This window comes from Lampetra planeri, chromosome 19 (genome assembly GCF_965212315.1).
Source record: "Lampetra planeri chromosome 19, kcLamPlan1.2.h2, whole genome shotgun sequence".
NCBI classification, from domain to species: Eukaryota; Metazoa; Chordata; class Hyperoartia; order Petromyzontiformes; family Petromyzontidae; genus Lampetra; species Lampetra planeri.
The window spans coordinates 11790221-11802795 of NC_136125.1; positions in this window are offsets into that span (position 1 = coordinate 11790221).

A 12575-nucleotide genomic window follows, 5' to 3' on the forward strand; every position below is an offset into this window, starting at 1 on the left:
CAGGACAATCCGGCACTGGCCCTAGGGAGAGCTGTGGATGTGGCCGCGACACGCGCACTCCGCCGCGGCGACGATTTTTTTCTCTCCCTTCCAGCCACCAGAATATTTGGGCGCAACAAATGGCATAATTTGTGAAAATCATTTCACGTTAGTGCCCCGCGCCTCTAAAACACCTGGGTGTTCTATTGAAATGTACATTGCGTCCCATTAATATTCATTGGCTGGTAATAGTTTTGATTTTGCCACCAATGTCCCACGTTTTTGAGGGTTTCTCCCCCACCATACCCCCCGCTCCCACCCTTCTCGCATGTATGGAGAGTAAGCCCCGTGCCAAAAGCATCATTTCTAACATTGGTTCCTTTCCATTTCGCTTGGGACGTGCATCCAGCTGGGGTTTTATGTTGCGATAGGTACAATGCTATTTAATATTATTTTCACATTCCTCCAATTAGTGAAATATGACAACGCAGATAGATGACGGCCGTGTCCATGCATGGTGGGCTGGGTAATTTTACCCCCCCCCCTCTGTGAACAAATTTGTTTTCCGAGGCTCTTTGTTGTTCCAAACCCCTCGTAATAGATGCCATCAATCCAGTGAGTGTACGTGCTCAGTACGAAACCAAAGTTTCTTGTTTAGAGTTTATTGTGCCCATTAATTTAATATGCGGTTCCTTCAAAAGTGACCAAACAGGAATTACAGTGATGCATTGTCTGATATTAATTCATTGTATTGGCACCCTTTTTGTCTAAAGAAAAGCCCTCCACTATGGGGCACGAGCTCACGACGGTTGCTTTCGAGACTCCGAGCCCAGGTTGGGTGCTCAACAGCACGAGACGTGGTCTCAGCACAAAGTCGAGGATTTATTCGTGATGACTTCTCGGGATGCAGAACAATCGCTGCGACAGATGCGTTGCACTTTGTGCTCAACTCGTATATTTACTTGCCAAGAAATACCGGTGGTCACAGGCCAAGCCCGTGCATGGTTTCGGGCTTTAAAACTTTACAACCTACATTCAACCCAATTTATTTACGTCGAGGAAAATCTCCCGCATGTCACCGCAGCAACTTCAAAGAGACAACGGACTGACATCATGTTTACGAGTGGAAATGAAAAGTGAGACATTTCAATCCGGTGTTGTTCGTAGCCGAGCACGTGTACGCAGGCGAACGGTAATGACTCGCGCGACGTGCGTCGCTTTTGGGTGACTTTGAGGGCTCGTGAAGGACCAGAAGACTGAGCACGGAACTACTGAGGCCCTGGGTTCGATGTCAGGTTTCAGCTGCACCTTATTAAACTGGGTTGTCAGGTTTGGTGAGTCGATGGGCTCAGGCCATTCGCCAATGAGTGCGCAGTGAAAACCAAAAATGTTATATTTGGCCTTGCACTAAATTTGGAAAAATTCCAGCCCTGAGATTTTTTTTTATTTAATTTTGGTTTTTCTGCCATGTGACGAGTGCACATAGGAAAGTACAGTACCTCTAGTGTGGATACAAGTTCAGTGGAAGGGATCTCAGAAGTAGTTATGCAATATTATCCTTCCCGTGGGCCGTTCTCTAACCCGGGGTTATGCAGTGCCACAACAAAAATTAAATTGGGAATATTATTTTTTAAATACATTTTTTTTTAGATTTGAAGCTTTCGTGACTGCAATGATTCATATTCTTAGGTTTTTTCGGTAAAGTCACGTAGGTAAAAACATTAAAAAGTAAAATAAAATATAAATATAAAAATAAAAATACATTTTTGTGCCTGGTGTCTGTTGGGGAGCAAGTGTGTGTCTGCTGTACGGAATGATGCCACGTTAGTCGTGGGCATTGTGAAATGCGACAGTGAATGAACGTTTCAATTGAAGAAATGAGTACGGTGATTTGGCTCGACATTTATCCGTAGCTTGTGGAATCTCATTTCTCGGTCAGGTTTCAAATCACGTCTTAAAACTCACTCACTTGCACTGCAGGCTTTCCCTGTAACTTAAGAAGAAGAAGAACCACACAATGATATCGTCTGATTAGATTACTCTGCAATTATTATCATCATAGTTATTCGTTTTATTGGAATTTCGAGAACGCCGTTGATATTGTTATTATCAGCTTTATATTTCGCTTAGATTTTATCAATTTATGTGACGGTAGTTTTATGTTTATTTACAGTGCTTTAAGATATGAAACCACTGCTACAGTTATCAGTATCGTTTAAGCCAGGGGCTAACCTCTGCAATTTTAGATGCAGCTCAGGTCTCCTCTGCCATATTCCAGAGACAAATACGATTCAGCGTCACAAATCATTCTGCTATCAAAGTCTTGCCACATGGAACAACTTATCTGCCATCTGGTTATAATTTCTATACCAAACTTGACTCTTTTCATGGGAAACTTCGTTGTGAATGCATCAGAAGCAAGTGTAGAGGATCCAACCTCAGGTCATGACTGTATAAATGTTTTTATTTTATCATTAATGTTAATGACACTGATATGTTCATATTATCATTATTATTTGTTTCTTTCGGTTAAGTCACGTCTAAAGATAAAATAATAAATTAAATTAAATAATAGAATACGACGTTTCGATTGCAACACAAGCAATCATCATCAGGTATAATGAAATAGCGACATAAAATCTAACCAGAAAACTATAGACAGACATATTAGCAGACAGATATCACCAAGATACATAGCGAGAGCAACACAGGTAACAGAGAGGGGTGATCGTCTCTGTGTGGTGGCCTTAAATAGACAGAGGGGCGGAGGCAGAGAGAGGGAGGAGGGTTAGAGAAAAAATTAGCATATCAATGAGCGGTCAACAGACGTGGTGCTGCGAATGCGATGGCACGGCAAGCAAGCCTGAAAATCAGGAGAAGGACACACTAAAATTAAATAACCTAGTAAAATATCGAAATGTAATGTAATACAACACAGAGGGTCGGTCAACACACAATTAACGCATAGCCTGGTTGATTACGTATTTCAAAGATTGCTAAGTTAGAATTTAAGTGTGAACAATCTAAAGAGAGGACACAGGCAGAGAAAACAATTCTAACTTAGCAATCTTTGAAATACGTAATCAACCAGGCTATGCGTTAATTGTGTGTTGACCGACCCTCTGTGTTGTATTACATTACATTTCGATATTTTACTAGGTTATTTAATTTTAGTGTGTCCTTCTCCTGATTTTCAGGCTTGCTTGCCGTGCCATCGCATTCGCAGCACCACGTCTGTTGACCACTCATTGATATGCTAATTTTTTCTCTAACCCTCCTCCCTCTCTCTGCCTCCGCCCCTCTGTCTATTTAAGGCCACCACACAGAGACGATCACCCCTCTCTGTTACCTGTGTTGCTCTCGCTATGTATCTTGGTGATATCTGTCTGCTAATATGTCTGTCTATAGTTTTCTGGTTAGATTTTATGTCGCTATTTCATTATACCTGATGATGATTGCTTGTGTTGCAATCGAAACGTCGTATTCTATTATTTAATTTAATTTATTATTTTATCTTTAGACGTGACTTAACCGAAAGAAACAAATAATAATTCCTGCAGTCACGAAAGTTCTAAAATTAAGATTGAACCACTTCTACGGGGAAGTTTTAAGCTTATCTTTTTTCTCTCTCTCTGGCGACTTGTTTTCTCTGCCTGTGTCCTCTCTTTAGATTGTTCACACTTAAATTCTAACTTAGCAATCTTTGAAATACGTAATCAACCAGGCTATGCGTTAATTGTGTGTTGACCGACCCTATGTGTTGTATTACATTACATTTCGATATTTTACTAGGTTATTTAATTTTAGTGTGTCCTTCTCCTGATTTTCAGGCTTGCTTGCCGTGCCATCGCATTCGCAGCACCACGTCTGTTGACCACTCATTGATATGCTAATTTTTTCTCTAACCCTCCTCCCTCTCTCTGCCTCCGCCCCTTTGTCTATTTAAGGCCACCACACAGAGACGATCACCCCTCTCTGTTACCTGTGTTGCTCTCGCTATGTATCTTGGTGATATCTGTCTGCTAATATGTCTGTCTATAGTTTTCTGGTTAGATTTTATGTCGCTATTTCATTATACCTGATGATGATTGCTTGTGTTGCAATCGAAACGTCGTATTCTATTATTTAATTTAATTTATTATTTTATCTTTAGACGTGACTTAACCGAAAGAAACAAATAATAATTCCTGCAGTCACGAAAGTTCTAAAATTAAGATTGAACCACTTCTACGGGGAAGTTTTAAGCTTATCTTTTTTCTCTCTCTCTGGCGACTTGTTTTCTCTGCCTGTGTCCTCTCTTTAGATTGTTCACACTTAAATTCTAACTTAGCAATCTTTGAAATACGTAATCAACCAGGCTATGCGTTAATTGTGTGTTGACCGACCCTCTGTGTTGTATTACATTACATTTCGATATTTTACTAGGTTATTTAATTTTAGTGTGTCCTTCTCCTGATTTTCAGGCTTGCTTGCCGTGCCATCGCATTCGCAGCACCACGTCTGTTGACCACTCATTGATATGCTAATTTTTTCTCTAACCCTCCTCCCTCTCTCTGCCTCCGCCCCTCTGTCTATTTAAGGCCACCACACAGAGACGATCACCCCTCTCTGTTACCTGTGTTGCTCTCGCTATGTATCTTGGTGATATCTGTCTGCTAATATGTCTGTCTATAGTTTTCTGGTTAGATTTTATGTCGCTATTTCATTATACCTGATGATGATTGCTTGTGTTGCAATCGAAACGTCGTATTCTATTATTTAATTTAATTTATTATTTTATCTTTAGACGTGACTTAACCGAAAGAAACAAATAATAATTCCTGCAGTCACGAAAGTTCTAAAATTAAGATTGAACCACTTCTACGGGGAAGTTTTAAGCTTATCTTTTTTCTCTCTCTCTGGCGACTTGTTTTCTCTGCCTGTGTCCTCTCTTTAGATTGTTCACACTTAAATTCTAACTTAGCAATCTTTGAAATACGTAATCAACCAGGCTATGCGTTAATTGTGTGTTGACCGACCCTCTGTGTTGTATTACATTACATTTCGATATTTTACTAGGTTATTTAATTTTAGTGTGTCCTTCTCCTGATTTTCAGGCTTGCTTGCCGTGCCATCGCATTCGCAGCACCACGTCTGTTGACCGCTCATTGATATGCAAATTCTTTCTCTAACCCTCCTCCCTCTCTCTGCCTCCGCCCCTCTGTCTATTTAAGGCCACCACACAGAGACGATCACCCCTCTCTGTTACCTGTGTTGCTCTCGCTATGTATCTTGGTGATATCTGTCTGCTAATATGTCTGTCTATAGTTTTCTGGTTAGATTTTATGTCGCTATTTCATTATACCTGATGATGATTGCTTGTGTTGCAATCGAAACGTCGTATTCTATTATTTAATTTAATTTATTATTTTATCTTTAGACGTGACTTAACCGAAAGAAACAAATAATAATTCCTGCAGTCACGAAAGTTCTAAAATTAAGATTCATATTATCATGTCAGAGTTATTAGGACTGGAGTGGGACCTTGCAGTAAACGCAGCGATAAGGTCCCTGCTATATGAATGCACAGACCTGATTCGATTCCCGGTCACGGCTAACATCAGTAGCAAGTGACATCTGAACCGGTGCTGGGCTACTCCTACATCAACCCACACTGAACATTGTGGTGAAGTATGGTCAAACAACTCCCGTGGGGGAAGCCTTCATCCAGAGACGAATTAGTAATGGTCAAAAACCATTGAAAATAGGGTTTTCCCCCTTTTTTCTGGCAACAAAACAGGTGTTAAGATGTTAAAACGCCAAATTGAAACCTTTTACAAGGAATCATGTCTGCATTAACCACAATGATTGTGATCAGGATGCAAACAAAACACATACTCTGATCATATATGCATTGTTTTTGAAACTGATTGGTACAGCTGTACAGCTGTACGCCTTTTGGCGTCCCCTGGTCTAACGCCGTTTGAGACGAGGCTCAAAAGAAAGCTGTCTCTGGTGTGGACCAATACGTTTCAAGGACAATGCATATATTATCAGAGCGTGTTTAATTGTTTGTATCCTGATCACAAGCATTGTGGTTAATGCAGACATGATGCCTTGCAAAAGCTTTCATGTTTGTGTTTTAACATCTTAACACCTGTTTTGTTGCCAGAAAAAAGGGTAAAAACCTATGATCATGTTTTGGTACTGGCAAAGGAGGTCTGATAAACCATTGTTTATTATTGTTTTAAAGAGTATTATTGTTTAACTTAAACGTTCATAGATAATATCTTAAACTGGTGTTGTTGTTTTACCGTAATTGCTGTGCTCTTTATTCAATGCCATAACACCGTTGGAAATGACGTGGCTTTATCTTCAATCGGTTCTTCATTGTCTAAGATTTGTTTTTTTACTTGAACTGGTGAATCAGTGCAGTAGGTCACAATGCAGTGAATAGAAAAGCGATGAGAAAACAAGCACTGCAGGTGCTCACCTATAATGCTGCTATTTACTACGGCAGCTGGGGGAAGAGGAATCTGGGCCATGTGCCCAAGGGTGCAAATGGGAAAAAAATATTGGTGTTAGAGCTCTACGGAATGCGGTGCCAAACAGTGTATTGGTGCTAAAGTTACCAAAAGTCGAAATTTGGATGAATCTCGCGGGAGAAATTAGAAATTGTGTTTGGCAAATACCACGTCTGAAAACAACAACAACAAAAATCTTTCTTATTTAGCAAAAAAAATGAAGACAGATTTTAAAAAAATTATTATTCCAAATACAGTAATTGCATTTAAGTAATACAATTTTCTAAAAAAAAGAATGTGTTGGCAAATGTACGGCACACGAACAATTTTCGGGCGCTTGAAGATTGCAGTGACCGTGCGCAAGTTGCGTTTATTTGTTTCAACAGATTTTCCAAACCGCTGCCAGGCGCTGAAATCGCTGACCCCCGTGCGTTTGTTACGCACGGGCCCCGGTCACGCTGCCACGGTAGACCCCTGACACAACCGCGAGCTAACGAGAAACGAAAAAGGTCATAGGAACTCAAGCAGCCAGAAGGAGGAGGAGAGAAAAAAAATCCAAACTCCATTTTAATCCATTTCGTGCCGTACACTCTGCACTGACTTGAAACGCTGGCACCGAGGGCTTAGATTTACAGCTACACATGTATATCATAATTTATTTTTGGTTTCTTGGGCACTGCCCTGATGCCAAACGCTGAAATTGCCTATAAAAGTTAAGGCAAGCGTGGGAGGCATAGCTTCTCAGATACTGCCGCTCTACTGCTGACGGCTTGGCCGTTTAAAAGACGCCGCGCAATAGTCCCACAAAGTGCTTTCAAGCATCTCGGCCAAGCGGTTGTGTTGACACCACGAGCTTTGCTGTTTTTTTACACAGTAAGTGCAGTAATTGTGCGTGCCCACGAAATTAGCACAATTGTCTTTGAGCTCCCGGGTTAACCAGTTCAATTAAAGCGGGACTTGGGATCTCAATAATGCACTGCAAGCAACATCATCAATTATAAGTGTACTTTGTACCAGTAAGTATACATGTTAATGTGAATTAAATAGTTTCAACAGTAGGTCAGAATAACAGCCAATTTGTAGTGTTTTAAACAGTATGCATTTAATTAATTACCAAATGATCCTTTGTAGAAACACCATGTAGGGTTTGTTAACATTGAGCGACGGTGTTGAGAAGTACATTACAATATAGACATAAAGCTACTTTGAGAAGTCACTGCAGTCTGCAGACGCGGCCTTACGCATGGGCCATGAAGGCAGTCGCGCAGGTCATGCATCTGTGCAGAGACACACGGAGAGACAGACACATACATAGAGCTCAGTGAGTCACGCAGACAGAAAGACAGACACAGAGAAACGTAGAGACAGGGAGAGACACAGACAGACAAATAATTACAGAGAGTGAGACACACGCAAAGACATTGACCACCTTTCATTATCCAAGCTTGACCTGCAGTGACTGACAGTCTAATCCGTTTTCTTTGGAGATAATGGTACGATGTGCCAGCAACATCGTCCAAAAGCGTGAGAAATAGTAGCAAACCAGCAATTTCACCACACGACAATAACGAAATAAGGGTAACGGGGAAGAAGCTAAGGGAATGGGGTCATAAGATATCGATCGTGTTGATGTTTGAGTCGCGTCGTCTTTCTGACCTGCAGTAAGTTTGCACCGATGCGTATCTTGCAGCCTTCATCACTCTTGGCGGTTAAGAGCCGGTGATATTTTTCAGATCGGTTTGACTCCATTCTCACCACCCCGACCTTCCTCCGACGTGAGAAGGGAAGTGAGCCCAGTCACCTTTCCTTTTCCCGAGCCCGAGGGCACCTGACCTCGGGTTTGTGACTCGCAGAATGCCTCTACTCCCATTCCCCATCGCTCGCGCTCTGTACTGGGCTCTTGTTCAATAAAAAACATGATGATATATTAAAAAACAACAAAAAAGCCGGTGATATCGTATGACGGTGGTTCAGAGGCGGTCCCACCGCCACTAAGGAACTGAACGGGGGGATAAAATGACCAGGGTGTCATCTTCTTGGTTCTTTCGGTAAAATCACGTAGAAGGCAAATAATAAAATAATAAAATAAAACATAATAAAATAATTCTCACGACGATTCTTCACCTGAGGACGGCTGCTTGCGTTGTGGCCGAAACGTCGTGAGAATTATTTTATTATGTTTTATTTGTATTATTTTATTATTTGCCTTCTACGTGACTTTACCGAAAGAACCAAGAAGATGAATCCCTGCAGTCACGAAAGCTTTAAATCGAAAAATGACCAGGCTGGTTTGAAGGGATCTGTATGGTTTTCACCCCGAGTCAGATCATCGGCACGCATGAATATTGCCGAGCAAGTGAAGGCTCTGGTACACATCAGCGCCAGGGGAATGGGTATTTAAGTACCTGTACTCTCAATCCCCACTCTGGATGACACATTCCGTGCCAACCCCCTTTAGACGCCTGTTAGTTTACACCCTTCTCGCTCACTGCCTCACATCCATGTGTGAGTGTGTAGTGACGTAAATGTTGTCACTAGGGTGTTCACGCCAGCTACTGTTGCAGGAGTGCAACTGTGCGTTTGGAGCCTCTTTCCAGAAACCAGTGTAAGTGTGGCATGTCAGCCAGCCCCAGGGGGCATCGTCCTGGTGATGGCCTGAGAGAGAGAGGCAAGGGGGTCGTGGTGGTCTGGGAGAGAGAGGGGCAAGGGGGGACGTGGTGGTCTGAGAGAGAAGGGGGCAAGGGGGGACGTGGTGGTCTGAGAGAGAGAGATGGGCAAGTGAGCACGTGGTAGCCCGAGTGGGGCACGTGATGCTCGGTCGGGATCCTTCGGGAAAGGTCTCGAAGGGGGCGCGTCCAAATGCGGAGCGAGGCCACGCCCAGGAGCACCAAGGGGCAGTCCCGGGAGGGCTCTGGGCTCGTCTGTGGACTCAAGCCGGGGTCCCGCGTCTCGTCGTCTCTGGGTCTTCGTTTCGAGTTAACTCGCTACTCACTTAGTGAGCCACATCACCTACTATAGAACCCGAGTTACGTTCAGTGTTACCCGCTAGGGAAGATGTTAAATCAAAGTGTTATTTCCCAGTCCAGAATATGTGCCTCCGTGTTGAACATATATATGGATAAAAAAAAATCTAAATTCTGGAGCCTCCCTACCGTGGCATGTTCCACTGGAGGTAACCTTCGTGGTGTTTTTTTTAGCTGACATCGCCAAAGTCTCGTGCCATGAAACTGTCGACGTAAATCCCACGAAAGCTGGGCCATTAGTAAATCTCGTCTGGCCCTCAGTGGGGCTCACGGTGGCTTTTTAGTTTAAGGCAAGGACCCCGTTCCACCAATTATTACCGAGTTTGGCACCGTTTTGACAGCAAAGGAGAGAAATCTCGGCTGCACGGGCCTGAGAGAGCCCTGGGGGAGCCCTGGGGGAGCCCATCTCTCTGCGTCGGTGAGCTCGTGAGCGGTCCCCAAAGCCACCGTCTCATAAAGTGCCGTTTAAAAAAAAAAGAATTTATCTCCAAGTTGCATCCAGTTGGCAGCATACCAGTGTCGTGAAAAGAGGATCAGTCTCCATTCTAACCACAGTTTGCCAAACTCTGCAAGCGGTCCGAAAACGAATGACTGGCGCCCCCTCCATGGGCGCGTAATCCAATCACGGATCACCAATACATCACCCCGGTCAAATCCAAAATTTCCCGTAGACTCCCCTACTCGTCTCACTCTAGCCCCCTTCCCCATGCTCGCTGCTCCAGCAAAGGCGATGGCAGCACAACAATGGATTCTCGAGTCTAAACGTGTGGGGCCTCTGAGGGTTACCCACCTCGGATGCGTGGGTGTCCTCCAGCTACTTTAATGCAAATCCGCATCCTTACTCCTCTCACACCCAATGTATGCCAGGAAAGGCTACAGGAACCATAGCTTATTGTACAGAATTTAGCAAGAGGGCTCAGAGTTCAGCAGGGGAGGGGGGGGTCAGGCTCCGACAGCCCCCCCTGCGCCCCCCCCCGAACGCGATGCGGCTGTAGTTAATGCCGATGCTGCAATTGAGCATCACTTTGGATAGGGGCAGACAATGCGGGGGCTACGTTCACCGGCCTGCTCGCGGCAGCAAAGAGCGGGGTCCCCGCTGCGCGAGTCGTCCGCGAGTCCACGCTCACGGGGGGGGGGGGGGGAGCCTTTCAGGACTCGCGCTTGAGCTCCTCGCGAAGACGATGCGGGGAGGGCGGAGGAGAGGGGTGCAACGGAGTCGAAGTTGCAGGGAGCCCCCAGACGCGGGCCTTCTGGCCCCGTCTTGGAGAACGCCAAGGCCAAGTTGCCGTGGAAGGCGACATAATTTTACGTTGCACTCGGAGGAGGAGGGGGAAGGAAAAAACATCAATCCCCCCAAAATGCTTCCAACGCATTGCCCATTCGAGCGTGAAAAAGCAATTTCACGGGACTTAGCATTATAAGGGAGCGATCTCCAAGGCCTTCACCATAACAGGACAAAAAAATATAATTCTGGCCATTGACGCGGTGTTCAATTTAAAGATCAACGAGCTGTCTGCAGGGCATTCCTCGGCGTGGTTGATATTTGCACCACAAAGGGCCCCACCAACCCCCACCTAACGCACTTTGGACAGAGGTGGTGCTGCCGCTTTGGATGATGACAGCGCTCCTTGGGTAAATAATTATTAGCGGCAGCTTCGAAATAACCATCCCCACCCACCAGTCGCTCCGTGATTGGCACGAGTGGAAAGACGTTCAATACAGGGCGTTTCAAAAGAATGTTAACACTTACATGGGACTATCGTTTTTAATGGAACACGTGACAACATCAACTTGAACATGATAACTAATGTAATGTTAATAGCTTGAGAAAGTCAAAGAGTCTCCCACTTGTTCGCCATCGTTGTTAACGCGTGCCTCGAATCTTCTCCAGGTGGTCTCTCCAGAGCCTGGAGGCACATTTCTTGTGTTGTTGTTGAAAATTCTCAGAAGTGTAAAAACATTTTTAGAAGTACAGTGCATTGTTTTGTCGCCGTGATTCATCACAATTGTCGTCGTCACCCGCAATTTGACGTCAATGCCTGGTTGAAGGCTGCATCAAGCCGGCACCTTCATCTCCGGTGTTGTTGCTGACTTACATTCTCGCAAGCATGCGCGCGTGTGTGTGTTTTTAAAATTAGCTTACGCATTGATTCTAGAGCTGTGACGATTGGCTGAGTGATTAAACTTGTAATCGACGACATTCGCTGCTGCGGATCACACAGGCCACGTCACACATCCTGCCTCCCAAAAGCGGGACCGACCCCCTCCCTTTCAAATAACACCTTGTGACCAACCCGCATTGTTCGTCAACTCCCGGCCAGCGGCACACCTGAGTGTCACCTCTGCTCCCAGAGTCTATTGTCGTGTTATCCGATTCGCTGAGTAAAGTGCAGGCCGGTGTCTCGACAGATTTGCTGGAGCCACGAGTCTTTTCGGCCGGCTGACTGAGTTTTGTGAGTCTTTTTCAGCAGAGACCTGGCCACAAATCATAGCTCAACGTAGTGGATTGTCACGTGGAACTTTTTTTTTTTATATCAGCCAACTACTCTTAAGCGCATGTTTCTAAATGTGGAGGGGAAAACCGGTGGACCCGGAGAAAAATATCCGCATGAAAACTCCAAATATATACAGCAGGCATCAGGGTCGGGATCAAAACCAAAGACCTCCTGTATACCTGGCGAGCGAGTTAACATCTCACCACCGCGAGCCACATTGAGTGGGGTCGATACCATCGATGGCAGGAAGAGCAGTCCTCGATGGGACTTCACAGTCTTGTGAACAAAACTGGAACCATCTGATGTCGTCGCTTGCTTGTAAATGATATGAGATGGGGCCTGAAATCTGCGCGCAATGAAAATCCGTGACATGTCTGACTGGGGAGCCATCGAAGGCTTCGGACGAATCACTTTGACAGAATTCCTGTGTGCTCCGTGTTCTGACCTATTGACTCAAATGTGTGGAGCATTTGATGAGTGTTATTATCACTTATTAATCTTTGCTAAACGTGGCACATTTATTACGACGGTGTTTAAAAGCATGACAGGCGTCATTATTTCTAGCTTAAAATGTT